Genomic DNA, 19,807 nt, shown 5'->3' on the forward strand with positions numbered 1-19,807 from the left:
CTAAGCCTTCTAACTCCCCACACCCAAGGCAACTTCCCTCATCAACTAAAATTCACTGTTTTCTTATTTATATAGACCAGAGCATTCTAATAATAAATGTACTCTGCTGAGATGAGGGTTACAAGTTTATGATAAAAAGAGCTAAATTAATAATAATGTGGGTAAAAAATTATAGTAAAAAGTTTTCTTAGTTTCAATGAACCTAAGCTAGTGATTCTCAAAGCGGTGCCATGGAACTTCAGTCCAGTGATAATTGTCTTGGACAAAACCTTGAAAATTCTATCTAGTGCAAAGATTATTAAAATACTGTAGGCTGTGGGGTACACCTTTTGAAAAACACTACTCAAACCCAACTTTTCCAACTCTAACAGCAATTAAAAAAAGATAAAAAGAATTTGTCTTACTGTATAATGACTCAAAAATGTTAAGAATCTTTCTGAAAATCATGTGTAAATAAATCCCTTTTTCTGTCATTGAAGTCACTCCCTTCAAGAAAAACCTGCAGCATGAGATCCAGGTTTCCTTCAAAGGCTCGTGTAATTCTTTTCCATCATGCCCCTAGACCCATATAAGCAGACTTCACCAATTCCACTCACAGGCCTAATCAGTAGAAGTATCAGCTCTGGTCACTGAGACAAGATTCCATTCAGGTCATCAAATCTACAGTCTTGCATACTTTTTTTCAGGAACCTCAATCAACCACCAGGTCTTTAAAAATACGAAACAAACAAAAACGTATCTGCATACCTTTAACATGAGTTCTTCACACTGGATGAACTTAGGAAGCACCCAGAGATGGTTCTGAAGCCAGGGCTCTATTTTAATTGAATTCAAACCTTCTGGAGTTTTGCAGCAATACTTTTTAAATATCCCTTCAAGTGATTTTACATATAACCAAGGTCAGTTTAAATACTTTTCTTGAGAGGTGCATTTATTTTCAAATTCCCTTCAGTAAGCATTTCTCTGTTTCTCTATGCTAACAAAACTTGAAAACTTCACAGATAAGATCAACCAAGGAGTTTGGTCATTTGATCACTTGCATAAGAACACTTGGTTAGTGACATCTCTGAAATAAGCTACAGTTTCAAGAATGTTAATTATTCAAACTGATTTTATAAAAGGAAGAACAAGCCTATATCAAAATTTCCCTCAATATTAGGGGCCCCTAGGACTCGTGGCTTTTTTTCATTTTTATTGTACAGGGGGATTCATTGTAATAGTTTCAAATAGACTTACATTGTACGTTGGTTAGACTGCCCCCACTGTCTCCCCACTCTGCAGCCCCCCTCCCTGCCCCACTTAAAGTACTTGCAAGAGGTTTCTTCATTCTATTTCTTATATATATACATATATGAAGTCCATCAACTACATTCCCTCCTTCATTCACCTCCCCCACTCCCATAAGTACTCCCCACACACAACCTTTGTTTTTTTATCTAGTCATTTTTTTGTCACATGCCTTCACAAGTCTTATAGGTTTCTGAGTTCTGATTGCTTAAGTGTGCTTGTGATATTACTCTGATCTAACTCTGGTTCCTGAGGCTCTTACTTTTATCTTTCCCTCTGGAATGGTTAGTTTTATGTGTAAACTTGGTGAAGCTACTGTATTCAGTTATTGAATCAACAGTAATCTAGGGTGTTGCTATGATGTTATTTTGTAGATGTGGTAACAACTATCGTCAGTTGACTTTAAAAAGATTATCTTCAATAATGTGAGTGGTTCTCATCCAATCACTTAAAACTTTAAGAGTAAAGAAGAAATATGCCAAATAAGACACTTATCTCAAGACAGTAGCATTAGCTTCAGTTCCCAACCTGCCAATCTGTTCTCTCTGCAGATTTTGGATGTGCCAGCCCACAATTAGGTGAAGCAATTTCTTGATACCAATTCTCATCCCATCCCCAGTTCTACTTCTCTGGAAAACCTGAGTGGAAACCCTTTGAACAGCTCTTTATATTGGTCCCTGTTTTTCAAGCTTTGTCCCATTTCTGAACTCTCCCTTTGCTTGGAACACCAGGATTTTTGCTCTTGGTTTCTGACCACATTCTTAATTTTTTAATCCCCTGTCTTGATATTTCCTACTGTAATTTGTACACCTGGCTTCCATAATGCTTACCTGGCTCTGAATCCCCAGTTGTACTTTCAGATGTTATTTCTTGGTCCCCTCCAAGATGTCATTTTATTGTGTGCCAGTTTTGTCTAATGGTCCTATATTTTCACTATTTATTTAATTACTTTCTATACTGCCAGAGCTTCTCTCTTCTTGTACTCTCACCCCTTATGTCAGTCAGCTTCCTTTTACTGTGACAAAATATCTGAGATAATCAGCTTTCAAGGCTAGAAGGTTTACTTTGGCGCACAGTTTCAGAGATTTCAATTGGCTCTGTCTCTTGTGAGCCTGGGATGAGGCAGTACATCATGGTGGAAACACACGATAGAGGAAGCTGTTCATCTCGTGACAGCTGGGAAGCAAAGAATGAAGAACCACCCCTACCCCACCCTAGCCCCATTGGTTTTCCACCCTGGGAAAATAAAAAGCCTTGGACAGTGAAGTTAAAAAGCCTCTGGTAAGATCTCTGCTTTGCTACTTACAAGTTAATTAACTCTGAACACTAAATTCTTCATTTTTAAAGTAACCTCAAATCACCTCCAAGTTACATTAGAATGCAGATGCATGTTAGTCCTTCAGGTCCTGAGGTAAGTAAACCTCAGGGAATCTATATGAATAGAGTACACATAGATACAGTAAGGTTGATGCCATCACCTAGTAGCTAGTAACATTTTCTGCAGCAGAAATTTCCCTATCTGAGCCTTAAACCCCAACCAATTTTGAATCTCTTGAGTTTTAGAAACTTGTTCCTAACATTCCTAACAATTAAACTCAGCATTAAACACTGACTAAATCCACATCCTCCTGGCAGTTCAGAATTTGGAATAGACTGCATATGATTGGAATGTAGAACCAAACCTTCTCCTTGCAAGTTACCTGGACCTTAGAAGTCTCTCTGTTTTTTCTCCCTTCATCATCAGGACAACTTGTATCTTCTGGGTTCTGAAAGCTTTCACTCTGCATATTATAGTGTTAATGACTTGTGCTCTGAGAGGTGGCTACAATTACATCCCCCAAAACCAAAATTATAAGCCTTTTTACATTCTAGAAGATGCCAGTGTCCATAAAATTTTGGAAGCATCTCTAAAAATTGTAGAAAAGCTACCTCAAGAAAGCCTCAAATATCTTCCTAGTTCTTTGAGTCTCGACACCTTCCCTTGCTCTAGATCTTTGGTGGTAGTTTAATAAGCCAGACTGAAAGAGTGTAGAGAAACTAAATACCCTAAGGGAGTGGAGATCAGGCAGATACTAGGCTCTGATCCAACAGTAGACGGAAGAGAGCCCATCAAGGAAGGAAGACCTCAAATCACAAGGGGAGATAGGTGAGTGATCAAACTGAAGAAGGACCAGTTATGAGGAAAAGGCAGAAAAATAGATAGGGAGATTGATAAGCACAAAAGCAAGGAGAAGGCTAACCTGATACTCAGTTTGTATGGAAAGGATGGAGGCCAGACCTCATCAAATAGAGATGCAATATGGGAGTGCTGTTTAGGACTAGATGTCTAGGTAAGTCTGGTGCCAGCAATGCCAAACCAGGTTCAAGAGGCAATTATATACACAGCAGACAAGGCAAAAATCTCTGCATGGAAAATAGGGCCCAAGATCCTTAAGCTGAAATATTAGCAAAGTGGATAGGCTGCTAGGCATCCAAATAAATGACTTATGATAAAGTAGAATCAATGATTGTGCATTGATAACACCATTTAGTAGTACCTGTGTGTATGAAAAGACATCTTCAAAATAACATGCACAAAATCTCATCACAGATGGCACAAATGAGCATTCATAATCAATTTGGAGATAGGAAACCTGAATTGATGACTCCTATATCACTGCAATCATTTTCTACTGAGCAATCAACAGCGCAATGGTTCATTTTGAGTCCCACAGGACTGACTGTTCTACTTTGCCTCAAGTGCGGAAATCAGCCTTAGTAGTGTTAGAAGTCTAGGAGTCATCTACTGTTTATTTCAAAACTCAGAAATAATTTGATTTCCAAAAATGTCCCAGGCTTTCATAGGTTCTTCTTGTTTTTCGAGTCCTCCTGAATGCCTCACCCATGACTCAAATTCTAGACAGCTAGCCTAAAACCACCATGCCACCTGAGATCCCCAAAGCCTGGGAGAGAAGCTTCTCTAGTACAATTCACAAAATAGAAGTTACAGGCCATATGTCATCCGCTTCTTTGAAACCAGGCATAAACTGAATTATTTCCCCTACCCTGTCACCCTTCTCTGTCATGTCCACTCTGTGGGGACAGGGAACAGGTCAGCTCAGAATTGCCATTTTTGTTCTCACAATGGCCAGCACCTGTAAGACATTCAAGGAAGACTTTCTGATAAATTATTTAATGGTTTTAGTAACATTGATTACCCAATCCTGCAAACATAAATGTCTAGTGAACTAAATTGCTATAAATGAAAACCTTAGTAGATGTAACTTTATAGGTGCTTCAAATCTTTCTCTGTATCCAGCATTCTAGAAATAACTATTTCCTCAGAAGAAGCTTTGTATAAGAAATAAAGGCACTTGAATGCCTTATGCAATGCAGAATAATTAATAACTGAGAACACCAAGTTGAAGACTTTGTGTTGGGAGTTAGAAGATGCAAGTGTGTTTGGCTTCTCTATCTACTCTAGAATTTTAGTCTGGTAGAAGAAAAGACAGGTTAGGCCATAACAGAGTGTGGTATTTGCTATACTAGTGGTATCAATGAAGTACTAGGAGAAGAGAGGAGCAAATAAATTTTCTAAGGAAAAGGGATGCAGAAAAATACTGAGGTCATTGCTCAGGCTGCCAAGAATAACAGGTATAAACAGGAGTGCTAACAGACAGCACACTGATAACTGAGACTCCGACTTCCTTCTTCATTGGTCTTCCAGCAGGATGGCCACCAGTCAGAACTTTTCCTACCTATATGACATTACATGTGTTTGCTCCAGACACAGGGAAGACCTGACGATCCAACATCAGGGATTCCCCAAGAAACAATGCTTTGGCCACCCCGTATCAATGCTTAAAGTTGACCTGCTCATCACTCTCAATCATGAACCAATAAGGAAGGACTCTTATTCAACTAAGGAAAGGCAATAGAAACCAAACTAAATGGCAAAAAGTTGCCTAGAGATAACAGAAAATATGATAAGAGGGGAAAAATTAAACGCTATTATTAACATTGATAGAGAGATAAGAAAAGATGGGGGAGTGAATGAGTTATGACTACTAATGCTTATGGAATTTCTTATTTATGAGATAAAAATAGTCCAAGATTATGGTGATGGATGCAGAATTCTGTGAATGCACTAAAGATCAATGGATTGTGCATATTAAATGGGTGAACTGTAAGATATGTGAATTATATCATAAGGCTGTTTTTCAAAATAATAAAAGTAATTAGAGATATAAGAAAAATCTTATAAAGTAAGCACAAAGTGAATCTTCAGAGAAAATAAGAAATTTTATATGTTAAACACATGCTAATAAGAATTTAAAAATTAATGTAATGAATCCAATCTATCAAATTCGAAAGTTGTAAAGAGACAGAACCAAGAAAATGGAGGTGAGGAAGCTACCATAAAATAGTTAAAGAGAATTTCCTAGAACTAAAGAGCATGTCTTTTAAGACTGAGTGGCCCACTGCGTACCTCAGATAACAGAGAAAACACTTTTATATTTCGTCCAAGCTTCTGGCAAGAGAAAGTAGGTTACATGCAATGTGTCTAGAATCAAAAGGGCTTAAAACTTCTGAATAGCCACAATAAAAGAAATAGGACAGTAGCATAATGCCTTCCAAGAAAATCATTTCCAACATAGAAATCCATACACAACACACACTATTGCTCAAGTGTGAGAGTAGAATAAAAACATTTTCAGACGTGCACAGTTTCAAGTGTTTTACCATACACTCTATCTTGAACAGTTACTAGAAGATAGTTAACACCCACCAAGAGTGTAAACAACAAAACAGAAAAGACATGGCATATAGGGAGCAGACAATCAAATAACACCAGCCCAGAAATTAAACAGAAAGATAGCAAAAGCAAATATAGCATGACAGATGTGCACAGACAGACAAAGGAGGAAATCAGTCCAGACTGGTAGAGACCCAGGAGATAGACACATGACCAAGATGCAAGAACCACTGTACTTTGTATCCTAAGGACCAATGCCACTCATTTGACTATGCTCTGAAGATGTGCTTCCTCCCCTCTGTAAGCCTCACTACTTACATCAGCAGAATGCAGTCATTTCATTTCATCCCACAGAAAAATGGCCTCTGGAATCTAGAAGCAGGCAGTGTAAGATTAGAAACTGGGAAATACATGATAGCTTACTCCCACTGGCCATATTCCTGCCAAATGTCCAGTGCTTTTCTCCTTACACAGCTCATGGGATGCCCAGAGTGTGGCATGCTCTATGTTATCCAGACCTCACTACCCTCTGATCTCTTCTACTTTCCCTTGTAAGCCCTTGGGAAACTGAAGTCAGCCTCTGATCCAGAGACTTTGGCTCTGTTTTCCTGACAGACTTTTATTAGCAATGGTGGCATAGCCCTTACCTTCATTCACACTTTATGCTTGCTACTCAGTGTTGACAAATGAAGGACACATAAGTGGATGACAGCATAAAGAAAATCAAGAGAATGACTGATTCAAGAGTCAGGATAGTAGTTGCCTTTGGGAAGAGGAGGGTGACACCACTGAGAAGAGGACACATAGCAGTATTCTCAGGTATTAGCAACGTTCCATTTCCTGATCTAATGAAGACACACAGATATTTGTCTTATTGTTATTTTAAAATTGTACACATGTTTAATATTCTTCCATATATACATATATATGACTGGATTCATTATTAGAAATACAACAATTCTCAAAAAAATACCATTCATCCCTAAGGATAAGACCCAGGTCTCACACGGCTAATTCCTTCAAAAGGCATATCCAGCTATTAACTCTAAGAGGCAGATCTCACCATCTTAACTGTTTATGCCTAGTGTCTACCTAGAAGAATGTAGATGGGATAATTTTATAAGGCTGGACCTCTTATGTGTTCTCCATGGAACGATTGTGAGGAGTGAGAGAGGAGTGATCTATACTTTACTCTCAAGGGACCAAATGGAAATAGTGAATAATAAATAGATTCATACACAAAACACCTGGAAAACTGTAAAGTCCTAAACAAAGTTGACACTTTGTTATATGATACATTATAATTTTTTCTCCCACCCCACAGGGCCTGAGTTGAAGTGTATATGGGGTAGATTTACTTTCCCTCCTTTTTATTTCTATATATAGTCAATGTAAGAACACAGCCTGTGTAAGCACCAGGAGGCCCATACATTATAATTAATAAAAACAAAGATTGATAGGGCATATAAGTAGTTCATAAATTGTAAAGTCCATGGAACCATTAATATACCTCAGAATATTTAACCAGGAAATCCTATTAGAAACTTGAAGTATGCAATTTTAGAATAATGGAAACAAATTTTCTATGGTCTTATACAATCAATGAATCTGTGGAATCTTTGCCACAGGGAGTAATACAAGCTAAAATATAAATTAGCTCTAGGAAAGCTTCAAATGAAGTTACGTATGTGTCACCTACCAGAGTGCACAGTATGTATTCAATAAATACATACCAATAGGATAGAAATACAAAAAAAAAGTTTTTTGTTTAGCATAATACCCTCTGGTGTGTTTATTCAAAAGCCTGGAAGTGCCAAAGAGTCAACTCAAAATGAGAACACTAATATATTCTTACAAACCAATTGAGAGTATTACATATTATATATTACCAATTTTCCTCCAAGTACTATATACATTTGAAAAATATGCAGATTTAATATTTAAATAATTCCAAGGTCATACACTAATTCAGCTAAAATTCATGGAAAATTCTGAGTTACTTTTACAGGAAGAAAGAGGAAAGAACAGGAAATGGGAAAGGGAAAAGGAAAGGAAAGGGAAAAAGAAAGGAACGAGGAGGAAAGGAAAGAAGAAAGAAAGAAAGTGAGCACCTTGGGAAAATGGGCAGAGATGATTCTATGGCCCTTTCCCTCTGAATTGTTCCTAAAATAAAAGAAAACAAATAAGAGTAGGAATGGAGAGATAAGAAGCCTGTAGTGACTTGTATTTCTCTTGCCATTCCTATACCACTTACATTCTGGTCCAAGGGGAGCCTTGGATCCCAACATATTTCACAGCAATAGCTATAGAGCATGATTAGTTGGGAGTAAAGGTTACGTTTAAAGGAGTCCCTCTGTCTCCTTAGAGACTGACAAATGCATGAGATGTTCAAAAGCACAGGGCTTACTTTATCAAAATCTCCTACAAACCAATAGTGTTCAGTAAAACATAGAGCTTTTCTCTAGAGACTTAAGAGAATGCATTAAATATCATCATCTAGCCCCATATTAGTAGGTTCTTTGCTGCCACTGGCCTTCCAGGTCCCTTGGACACAGCTCATTGTTGGGAGGCCTTATAATGTACTGGTTCATGGAACACCTGCAGGCAGTTTTCTACAGAGGAGTTTCTGCAGGGGTGCATCAATCTGATAGATGGGTAGCATCCTCTTTTTCCATTAATATGCTGAATATTTAGGAGAGTGTATTATGTGCCAAGTGAGTGAATGAGCAGATCTAAATCTCTCCACTCATAGATCTTACATTCTAATGGGGAGATGTAGCAAGTAAATGAAAAATAAAATCCTTCTTAGTTTTCCAGTTACACAAAGAGAGATGGCAAGCCAGAAGTGCCTAGCAAGCAGTAGTTTACCAAGCATGAGTCTAGATAGAGCACTGGAAGCATGGAGTTACCACTTACCCAGATGGAGACAGCTTCTAAAATGAGTAGGTTTGGGTATAGAGGAAGGCAGAGTCAGAGTATGGATGATCCACCTGAGCTGAGTTGGAGGAAGGTGAGAAGGGCAGCCTCAGTGATGGATTGCTTAAGAAAATTATTAATTTTAATGTTTAATTTAATCTTAAACATGAAAGGTTAACTTGCTGCCCATTTAATAGTTATCTACAAATTTAACTTCAGTGATTTCATAATAAAGACGAAATTATTTGATATCTCTTTCTCAACATCAGTCTCCTCATGACTTCCCTGATTCATTTGTCTGATTAAACAAACCACAAGTAACAAGGAAGTAAAGAGATCTGCTGTGTGTGTGTGTGTGTGTGTGTGCACATGCACACAATTTTTTATATAAGAAAGGAAACCATTTTAGAAAGAATGTGTTGGGTTATTTTTTATCATTGAGAAGGACAAATAGAATTGTTTCTTTTGGCTTTTTTTTTTAACATAATATTCTGTTCTCACTAAGGCAATCATGATTTCCTTGAGAAAATACTAGCATAAATACTTCTTACCTGGGAAGGACATAATCTCACCTTTCACAATGCATAATTAATAATTCATGTGTCAGATATAATCATATCTATACAATGTTTTCATAGAATCAGAATCCCAAGAGAGATCTTATAATATTCTAGGTCTTGGGTTGATCCCCAGCACCAAAATAAACAAGAAAAAATCATCTTCAAAATATCAGGCTATAGGAATAATTAGTAATTGTATGTTCTTTTGGACTTTGTTTTTACTAAAAATTGAGACTTTCAGACACAAAATTCCACAATTCTAAATATTGTCAGCATTCTATGAGTATAAGATATTCAATGTACACACATTGTAGACAGTTCGTGCAAAAGAAAAGAAACAAGAGAGAGTTGGACTGAAGAAATTTAAATGTGAGCCCGAGAGAAATAGAAGGTCAAAGTGGGAATTAGAGTCAGCAAAAAAACACGATGATGGATTTGCTCAAAGAATGTTTTTCTCCTTCAGAAGCATGGAATGAACCAGAGTGGGGCAGAGGTGAAGCAGACAGGCCAGGCAGGGGTGGCTGTCACAGTCCTGGTGAGATGTGATAAACTAGATTAAGGCAATGGAGACACAAAATAAGTGTTGGATTTGAGACCTATGAAGGCAGCACCTCTGAACTCAGGGAGATGGTAAACCCCAGCAAGACAGACAAGAACGGTAGTGACATTAGTGAAGAACCATCCAGAAAGATGATCAGTTAGGGTTTGAGTCTGATGTGGTTGAGCTGTTTATGGAATGTGCATTTGAGATCTTCAACATCAAAAGTGAAGAGAATATCTTCTTAAAAAGAAATGAAATTAAAAAGTCTGCTCAAAAAACAACAGTATTGTTTCACAATAAATGGTGTAACAAGTCAAATAATCTCTTCTATTCCTCTCAAAAAATGAAAACACTTGATACTTAGGTATAACATTAGTTTTTGGGACGCTATTCATTTCTTGTGACTGATATGGCAAGTCACTACAAATTTAATGGCTTAAAACAACACAAATATATTATTTTTACAGTTTTATTGATTACAAATCCAATACAAATCTCACTGGACTAAGATCAAGGTGTCAGCAGAACTGAATTCCTTTCTGGAACTTCTAGGAAAGAGGGTGTTTTATTCCCCCCTCCCACCCTCCTTTCCCCTCTTCTGGAAGCCACCAACATTTCTTAGCTAATAGTTCTCTTCCTCCACCTTCATGTCCATAAACTTCCCATCTCTCCAACCATTATTCCTTCGTTACATCCTCTTCTGCCTCTCCTCAGGAGATGCATGTCCCAAATCAAACAAAAAGAGTGAATTTTCCCTTCTTCCATCTTTCAATTTTATTCCAGAGATAGAGAGACAGAGAGACAGACACAGATACAGACACAGACAGAGACTGAGTATCTTCTTTACTTAGTTCACTGATTCAAATGCTAAACTCTGTCACTGATACAACCAAGAATAGTGTTTTACCAGCTATCTGGGCATTTGTTAATCCATGCAAGATGACACATAAAATTAACCATCACAGCAACTCAAACCTAATCTTGGGAAGTGAACCATTACACAGGGATGGCCTAAGAGGTGTGCGGGATAGTAGTGACTAAGAGGATTTGCTTCATCAGAGATCAGGAATACTTGGAAACCAGTTCTGTCTGGTTTTTTGGGGTGGGCAGTAAAGTGAGCTAACATGAGAACAGTCACCACAAGGTAAGGGCTAGAGATGAGGTTTGTAAATGCAATGAGATAACACAAAGACCTGGAGTCTGACATCTACCTGTGTCAAGCTTGCTAAGTGACCCGAGAAAGCTATAGGTATGCAGTTGTATTTACACACACACACTCACACTCAAATGTACACACACATATACTCAAACACAAACGTGCACACACACACTATAAAGACAAAGACACATACACACTCACACACAAACCCACTTGTGCACATGTGCAATATACACATACACTAACAAATGAACTTTGGTGTTAGACTAGGTTCACATCTTGAGACTGCAATTTAACTGTGTGCCAAACTCCTTAATCTTTTCAAGCTTCAATTTTACCATCTGCAAAATAACTAATTCCTGTGGGAAAGGAAAATGGGATATGCTTAAATAATTCAGTCTAGTCCCAGGCATAAAGAAAGTGACCTCTAAAACAGAGCTCTTACTGTGTTAGTAAGCTTTCTGTTACTACAACAAAATACCCGAGATAAATAACTTTTAAGGAGGAAAGGTTTATTTTGGCTCAGAGTTTCAGTCCATAGTCAGTTGGATACATTGCTTTTGGGGCCTGTAGTGAGGAAGAGAGTAATGGTAGAGAGTGTATGGTGTAACGAAGCTGCTCACCTCATAGCAGTCAGGAAGCAAAAGAGAAAGACAGGAGGGGCTCTTCAAGGACATGCCCCTAATGACCTAACTTCCTTCTAATTGGCCCCACCTCTGTTATTTTATTGTTTTATTGTTTATTCATTTATTCATATGTGCATACATTGTTTGGGCCATCTCTTCCCCTACCTCCCTACCCCTCGCTCTTTCTCCCACCCTTCTCGCTTCCAGGCAGAACCTGTTCTGCCCTCATCTCTAATTTTGTGAAGAGAAGTCATAAGTGATAGTAAGAAAGACATAGCATTTTTGCTAGTTTGAGATAAAGATAGCTATACAGCGAGATTCCTAGTGTTGCTTCCATGCACATGTGTATTACACATGGTTCATCTCTACCAGACCTCTTCACTACTTCCCAGTCACCTTTCCATAGTGGCCTCTGTCAGTTTAAGATTACTTTATTTCCTCCTCTACAGTGTGGCCCCACCTCTTAAAGGTTCCACTACCTCCCAATAGTGACATGGGCTGGTGACCAAACCTTTAGCATATGAGAGTTTAGGGGACACATTCAAACCATAGCACTAACATATGTTTTTTTAGGATTCCCTCACACTAAGATTACTAAGTAAATCTTCAAATTAAAAGGAGAGCGAAAATCTGTTGTTTCAATTTTAAGACCTTTAGAAGAGAAATTCAAACTTTTTAAATGTATGCATATTTAAAGAAGGGAAATTATTCTGATAGTTGTGAGGCTGGGAATTACGTCATGGGGGAGCCATTCTGAGTAACTCTAAAGGAACATCATGTAATCACCTCAGTATTTGTATATGTGATGAAGCATGGTGGTAGATGCAGGGGAGAAATAAATATTGTGTGACCTTGTAAAGAATCTAAATTTGGCCTAGCAGAGGGACAACCACCTGCTATTCCAACTACTTGAGAGACAGAGGCAGGAGGATCCCCAGTTCAAGGCCAGACTGGGCAAAGCTAGTGAGACCAAAACAAAAACAAAAGAACTTGGGCATTACTCAAGAGGTAAAGCACTTGCCTAGTATACTCCAGGTCCTGGATTCAACTTTCAGTATGCAAGAAGAAAATTAACTTTGATCAAAAAGAGATCTGACTGAGACCTGCATGGGTGTGCTGCATGAACCTGACTAAGAGTGGCAGGGAATGAGAAATAAGACACACACAGACATACGGACATAAAACAGAAAAGCTGGGGACGGGAGGGCTGCACGTTCCTGGTGGGAAACATGAGCGCCTACCTGAGCCAGAGTGGTTATTTTAATAGGTCAGTATAAGGAAAAGACTCAGGTAAAAGTCAAAATTCAACAATTCTTTGATACAAGGTTAAAGGATTGAGGTTTGGTGGGCTAATTTTCCTAAGACTATAGAAGTTTAATTACAACGCATATGCTCTGGAATCATCAAGGCACACAGGACACTTTATCTAAGGTATTGATTAATCTGGCATCAGGGAGTCTCCTAACAGTTCTGGTACTTTATCTAGTTTTGTATCGTGGGCTGGTATGCGGACACAGCAGGTTGTATTCTTCAAGGAGATGTGAGAATAAAGGTGAAAACACCAGGTACTGGGAAAAATATGGTAGGAGAGGTTGTGCAAACTTCTACCATGGAGAGGCTGTGCAAACTCTGTTTATATCCCCGTCCAGGGTTCATGCCTGGTCTCCAACAGAGTTCCAGCCTTTGCCCTTGACTTTTAGAAGGTAATCTCTAAACCCTTGGAATATCATACTTGATAAGAAGTGTTTTTGGCTTGCCTGGAGGCTTTGGATCATCCAGATAGTGTAACAAAGTGATTTCGTGGGAAGAAGGGTCATGAAGTATCAACTCAACCTCTAGAAGGGCTGGAGACTGAGATTAGCTACATTGCTAGTAAATCATGCCTACTTGATTGAACCCCAAGAAAATCTTTGGGTACCAAGGTTCTAAGCTACCCTAGCTGGCAGTAGTTTCTGTGATCACACACACACACACACACAAACACACACATCTTATTGATTCTGTCTCTCTAGAGTATTAGTTTCTCTGACTAATACAGATTTCCTCCTTAAAAACACTAAACTCTTAGCTAATGGAATTTTTATGATCAATCAATGGAATTTTCATTTCAGGGCCAACTTATTCTCCAAAGCTTCCTTTTCAATCTCAGTATTATTTCATTCATTTCAAGCATATTTATTAAACTGTCATCATGTGTGAAATATTATACTAGAATTTGGTATAGAAAACAGATACATACATGATGTCCTTGCACTGTTGAATGCAGATTGGCATATTCTGAGTTCCTTCCTAGTCTGTACTCTTACCTCCAAAGACCTACAGCTGCCTCTTCTCCAACCTCAGTATCCAGAGAGTACAGCTTTCCCAATATAATTTTTTAGTAGGTCCATTGCCTGACCCTCAAATCTGGGTCAGTATTTCTTCTAAGCCAAGTGTTACCTTACTCCACTTTTCCTTTTTTTCTTACAGCTCACTCCATTATGTATAAAACTCAAGTGATCTTCACATCAGCTGTTGACTCAAACTACTCATCCCAGCTTTCAGGGCCTCCAATTATGAGTGGTATGCACAGTGGCCTGAACCTACTGCAGGCACTGATGGCCAGCCAACTATGTTCATTTCAGTATTGTTGTTTAAATTGCTTTGACATCATTGCATCCTTGAAAGGATACTGAAGACTATTCTTTGAGAACTACTGTTTTTAAAAAAAGTTATTTAAATTAGAAACCTCAAATACATTTATATAAACTACACTGAGTTACATAAATAAATCAGTTTAGTTCAGAGAATTATACTTGTAGCATATAGTTGTTTCAACCACCAGAAAAGATATCTACTTTCTTAATTCTAGTCTCTTGGCTCAATGAAGTACAAATGGCCCTCCATTCCATGGGTTCCACATTCATGGATTGAAAATATTCAGGGAAAAATGCCTGATTACCTACAGACTTTTTTCAGTCTCTAAACAAAAGAGCAGAACAACTAATTACACTGTATTTACATTGTACTAGTATTATAAGTAGAGTTTATTTAAAGGGGGGAATTGCATGGGTTATATATGAATATTACACCATTTTTTATAAGGGACTTGAGCATCTGTGAGTTTGAGTGTCCCTGTGGATACCAGAGTACAACAGTATTTGTCATAGGAGTATCTCTAACAATGACGAACTATACCAGCCTCTTTCACTGAGAAATCCTGGATGCTCACACCTTATTCCAATCCTGCCAGTCACCTCTAACTCCCTTTCTGCCTTTACTTGTTTCCTAAAGCTTTCAACACAGCTTCTAGTTCCAGCACAAAGCCTCCACTGAACCAATTTAATTGCACTGGTTCGATGGTTAATACATTTCCATAGGTGGAGCCTTACATTCTCCCTCAATCTGCCTTTAGCTATTCTGGGTAGTTATTCCTCGTGATGAAGACTCAGTCATTTAAGTATATCTCCAACCTGTTATTTATTTTCTGCTTTGTTCCCAAAAAAAGCAGAAAATAATTATTTTCTGCTTTGATATTATTATTTTCTGCTTTGATATTTTCTTCAGAGGATATCATTTACTGTTTGATAGAAATACCAAGCTAAAGATTTATGAGAATATTTGAACTGACTGACTGTTGGTTGTGGCAAAACTGAAGTAACAGAACTACCTATTTTGTCACTAGGAATTGGTTTACAGGAATACACCTTTCTAATTCAGGTATTTGAAGAGACCTGCTAGCTTTCTTTATTATTTTTGCAAATGTAGTTTATTTCTTTATCCTTATCCTTATTATTATAATTCTACTATTTTTTAAATTTTGAAATAATTATAAACCAACAGAAAAGTTAGTGATATTAATGCAAGGAACAATTTTTCTCCTGAACTATTTTAGAATAAATTGCCAATCTGGTCTCTCATCTCCTCCAAGTATTTCAATGTGTGCATATTCTAAAGATAAAGGTGTTTTCCTGTATAATCACAAATCAACCAAGAAAATCAGGGGATTAACATTGACACAGCTCTACCATCTAATCCTCAGGTCCCACGGAGGTTACTCAACTGTCCTGAAGACTAAGAGGATTCTTTTCAAAGTCATCCTTTGCATTTAGCTGTCATGGAATATTTCATTTTGGAAGATTTTCCCAGCCAGTCTTTCATTTTCTTTGCCTTTTTTCCCTAATACTTCCTTTCTGGTAACTTAAGACATACCAGGCTCATCTTGTGTTTGTCCTGACCCAGCAGTGGAATCAACCATTTTCCAAATAGCCTTGTTCCTCTTTATGGAAGAACTGTGTTTGTTTCTACTCATTTTTTGGGGGGGCGGGGTACTAGAGTTTGAACTCAGGGCTTTGTGCTTTTGAGAAAGGTACTCTATTGCTTAAGCCACACCTCCAGCTGATTTTCTTGATTTTGACACTTTTGAACATTACAAACAGGTTGTTCTGTGTAAAATGTCCCTCAATGTTTGGCTCTATTTCCTCATGAGTGTGTTCAGGTTACACAACATGGGCAGAAAAAGAACAGAAATGATGCAGCATTCTTGTCACATCCTATTGGGGCAGTACAGGATTCAAATTTTCCCATGAATGCTATATTAGTATAGCATTCACTTTGTTCATCTGATTTGTGCGGTCGCTAACGGGCTTCTCCACTTTTGGCAGTACTGGGGATTGAACCCAAAGCCTTGAGCATGCTAGGCAAGGGCTATACTCTTGAGCTGTATTCCCAGTCCTAAAGTTATTTTTTGTTCTTTTGCATTAATAAGTATTGTTTATGGAACTACATTGGAGGCATATATGTATATTCTCATCAAAATTTAATTTATTCATCTACTTATTTACAATTTTGCAGACTCACGGTTTCCTGTCTTATTCAGTGGGTTGTAATCCACTATTATTGTTACTTTGATGCTCATATTGTCCTTGATTCAGCCAATCTCCTCATCACTCTTTAAAATTTTTCTTGCATTCTGGTAAAACAAGATGCTTTGTATTTATTTTATGCTTTCTCTGCCCTAGGTTTCTGATAAGGCTTTATGCCACAAATTCTTGGTGATCATTGAAGTGTTGCTACTCTTAAGCCCTGCCATTGCCAAACCAAGGGAACATATGTATATATGCACCAGGGCATGTGTGGATATGTGTGTGTACATACATCTTTCATTTAGATTTATCACTAAAACTATCTACATGTTGATGAGTTCATATCAAAGATTCCAATTCCAATCAAATACCACTTATCCCATAGGGTGAAACCTGATTTTCATGAACTTGTTTGATCAACTCCCCTGAATATACACAGCCTCTCAATATTGCCATCAGGTCCTCTCATACTTGGATGCTCACCTCACCCAACCCAGGCACTTATGTCCTCTGTCTGGCTGACACACACATGGAAGACCTTTTCATTTTTTACTACTAGCTTAGTAGACCTGAAGGTCAGAGCACGACCAAAGAGAACTTGTTACTAGCTTTAAATCTACTGTGACTATCCCAAATTTCAAATTTGCTTAGAAATTGTGATACCATGACCCTCTTCTTTTTGATTTCCTCTTTTCAGAACGGAAATATCTATCCTATGCTTGTCTGACCATTGCATTTAGGAAGGAGATAACTTGTTATCTGGCTTTACAGGTTCTCGGTTGGAAAGGAATTTTGCCTCTAAATGAAAGATATCTTGAGTCTTACCCATACCTGATTTCAATGATATTTAGATAACATTTTGGACTTAAAAGTTGCTACTAGAATAAATTAAGACTTTGAGGGCTATTGATATGAGAGTAAATGTATGTTGCATGTGAGAAAGTCAGAGGATAGAGTGTTTGGCTAAAATTATGTCTCCTCAAAAGTCCAAAGCCCCATTACCTTAGAATGTGACTGTATTTAGTGACAGAGTCTTTAAAGTAAAAGTAAAGTTAAAATGAGATCAATGGAATGAGTTTTAATCCATTCCAATGACTGTTGTCCTTATAAAAACAAGAAATTAGGATGCAGATATGCACAAAAGAAAGAATGTGTGAAGACTCAAAGAGAATCTGCCCATGTAAAAGCCAAGGAGAGAAGCCTCAGAAGAAATCAATTGTTCCAATACCTTGATCTGAGATGTCTAGATTTTCTATTGTTTAAAGTACTCAGTCTGTGGCAGTTTACTATAGCAGTCCTGGAAAACTAACACACTAAGCCTAAGTCTCGAAGCTATTGTCCAACAGAAAATTTGAACAGTTCATTGTGGCTAACAATGATATACAGTGATTATGTGTGCATACTACAATTTTTAGGAAACACTGGCCCTGTGGCTTAAATGGTAGAGCACTTGCCTAGCAAGCTCAAGGCCACAGGTGGGTGTCTCCTGGAGGAGGGGGGACTATCTGCAAAGGGGCATCAGGAACTTTCTGAGGTAATATACAATATTCTTTATCTTGAGTGAGGTGTTAGTTATAAACAAATGTGATCATTTGTCAAAACTCAAAGATCTATACATTTAAGTTTTGTATGTTTCATTGTATTTTTTGGTGGTACTGGGGTTTGAATTCATGGCCTCCTGCTTATTTGACAGGTGCTCTACCACTTAAGCCACACCTCCAAACCTTTTTTGCTTTAGTTATTTTTCTGATAAGGTCTCATGTTTCTCCCTAGTGATCCTCCTACCTATGCTCCCACATATCAAGGATTATAAATGCACAGCCCATGTCTGTCTTATTTGTTGAGATGGGGCCTCACTAGCTTTTTTCCCAGGCTATCCTTGAACCGTGACCCTCCAGATCTCTACCTCCCAATTAGCACAGGTATGAGCCATGGTGTTTGGCCCATATATTGTCAATAAATTATAAATCAGTAAAAATGAGCATGGTAAAAATGAGCATATTATGGGATATGATAATCAAGTTTATTAAGTGAGTGGAGTATCAGCAAACATAATGCAAAAATAAATTTCTATTTTCTTATGGAAAAAATATTTTTTTCCTTTTCAATTGTACAAGCACTGGCCAATATTTCAAGATTAGCTGGCATTTGCTGAGAACCCACTGATTTATACAACACAGAGAAGCAGCATGGAAATTTGGCAGGTAGTAGGTGAAAACTAAACTCAGAACAAAGAACCCACACTGAGGTAACCTGTGAAGCGAATGGAAATGAACAACAAATGGTTAGGTTACCTGGATTTCAGTAATTCTGGTTTTATTATCTGTCCAGCCCACCTCTACCTTCCAAAGCATTCAGTAATTGGTAAATACTATGTTTGGGTGATGATAACTGTTATGAGTATCATACTATAGAAAGTTAGACATTGTGAGGGTATTAGTTACTTAGCATATTTACCCTGTATGATAACAAAGTGTTACACATACATCCTGCAAAAATGTGATATGCAAATTAGCGAACCCCAAGGTGGCTTAGATATGTGAATTAGCTAACCCTAAGCTGTACGAGAAGATACGGATAAGAACCTGCATGTAACGACCACCCACGACTACCGAGGGGGAGAGGACCGGGAGCGAGGGTGCGGGAGCCCACGCCGCACACTTCGGGACCGAGACCCGGGTCCTCCTCCACCTCTGCCCTCGGCTCCACGAGCCCAGGAGAGACCGGCCGGTCGCAATCCCTCGGCGCCCCGGAGGGCGAATGAACTCAGAAGCAGCCGAGACCGGCTTGGAGCCAGCCACCGACGGACTAAGAAGATGCCCTACGTGAGTACAGCGTGGGGAATAGCTGAGAGCGCAGGCCACTAGGTTGGGCCCGACCTTTCATAAATGTGTGTCGTACCGCAAATTGATTTGATTATTCTTGCCTATTGCCCTCCGAGTGTTACTCGTGCTCAGGACAATACCTATTATTCAGTGATTCTAATTCAAAATCAATAATCATGCATTCACTTTTTCTTTTCAACATTCATCGGACCCAGCCGGCCGAGTGTGCCATCGCTGGGACAGACACTGAGTTTACCCTAGTAGAGGAGACGTGGTCCCTGAAGTGCTTGGAGGGCGGGGGGCAGCCATTCAGA

The 19,807-nt window shown here is 38.4% G+C and overlaps 1 pseudogene; it reads right to left on the bottom strand.

Annotated features, from left to right (window-relative positions):
- Positions 1-7,326: 7,326 nt before the first annotated feature.
- On the bottom strand, positions 7,327-7,447 carry LOC141416704 (small nucleolar RNA SNORA51; annotated as a pseudogene).
- Between the last annotated feature and the right edge of the window lie 12,360 nt (positions 7,448-19,807).

This window comes from Castor canadensis, chromosome 1, assembly GCF_047511655.1.
Source record: "Castor canadensis chromosome 1, mCasCan1.hap1v2, whole genome shotgun sequence".
Classification (NCBI taxonomy): Eukaryota; Metazoa; Chordata; class Mammalia; order Rodentia; family Castoridae; genus Castor; species Castor canadensis.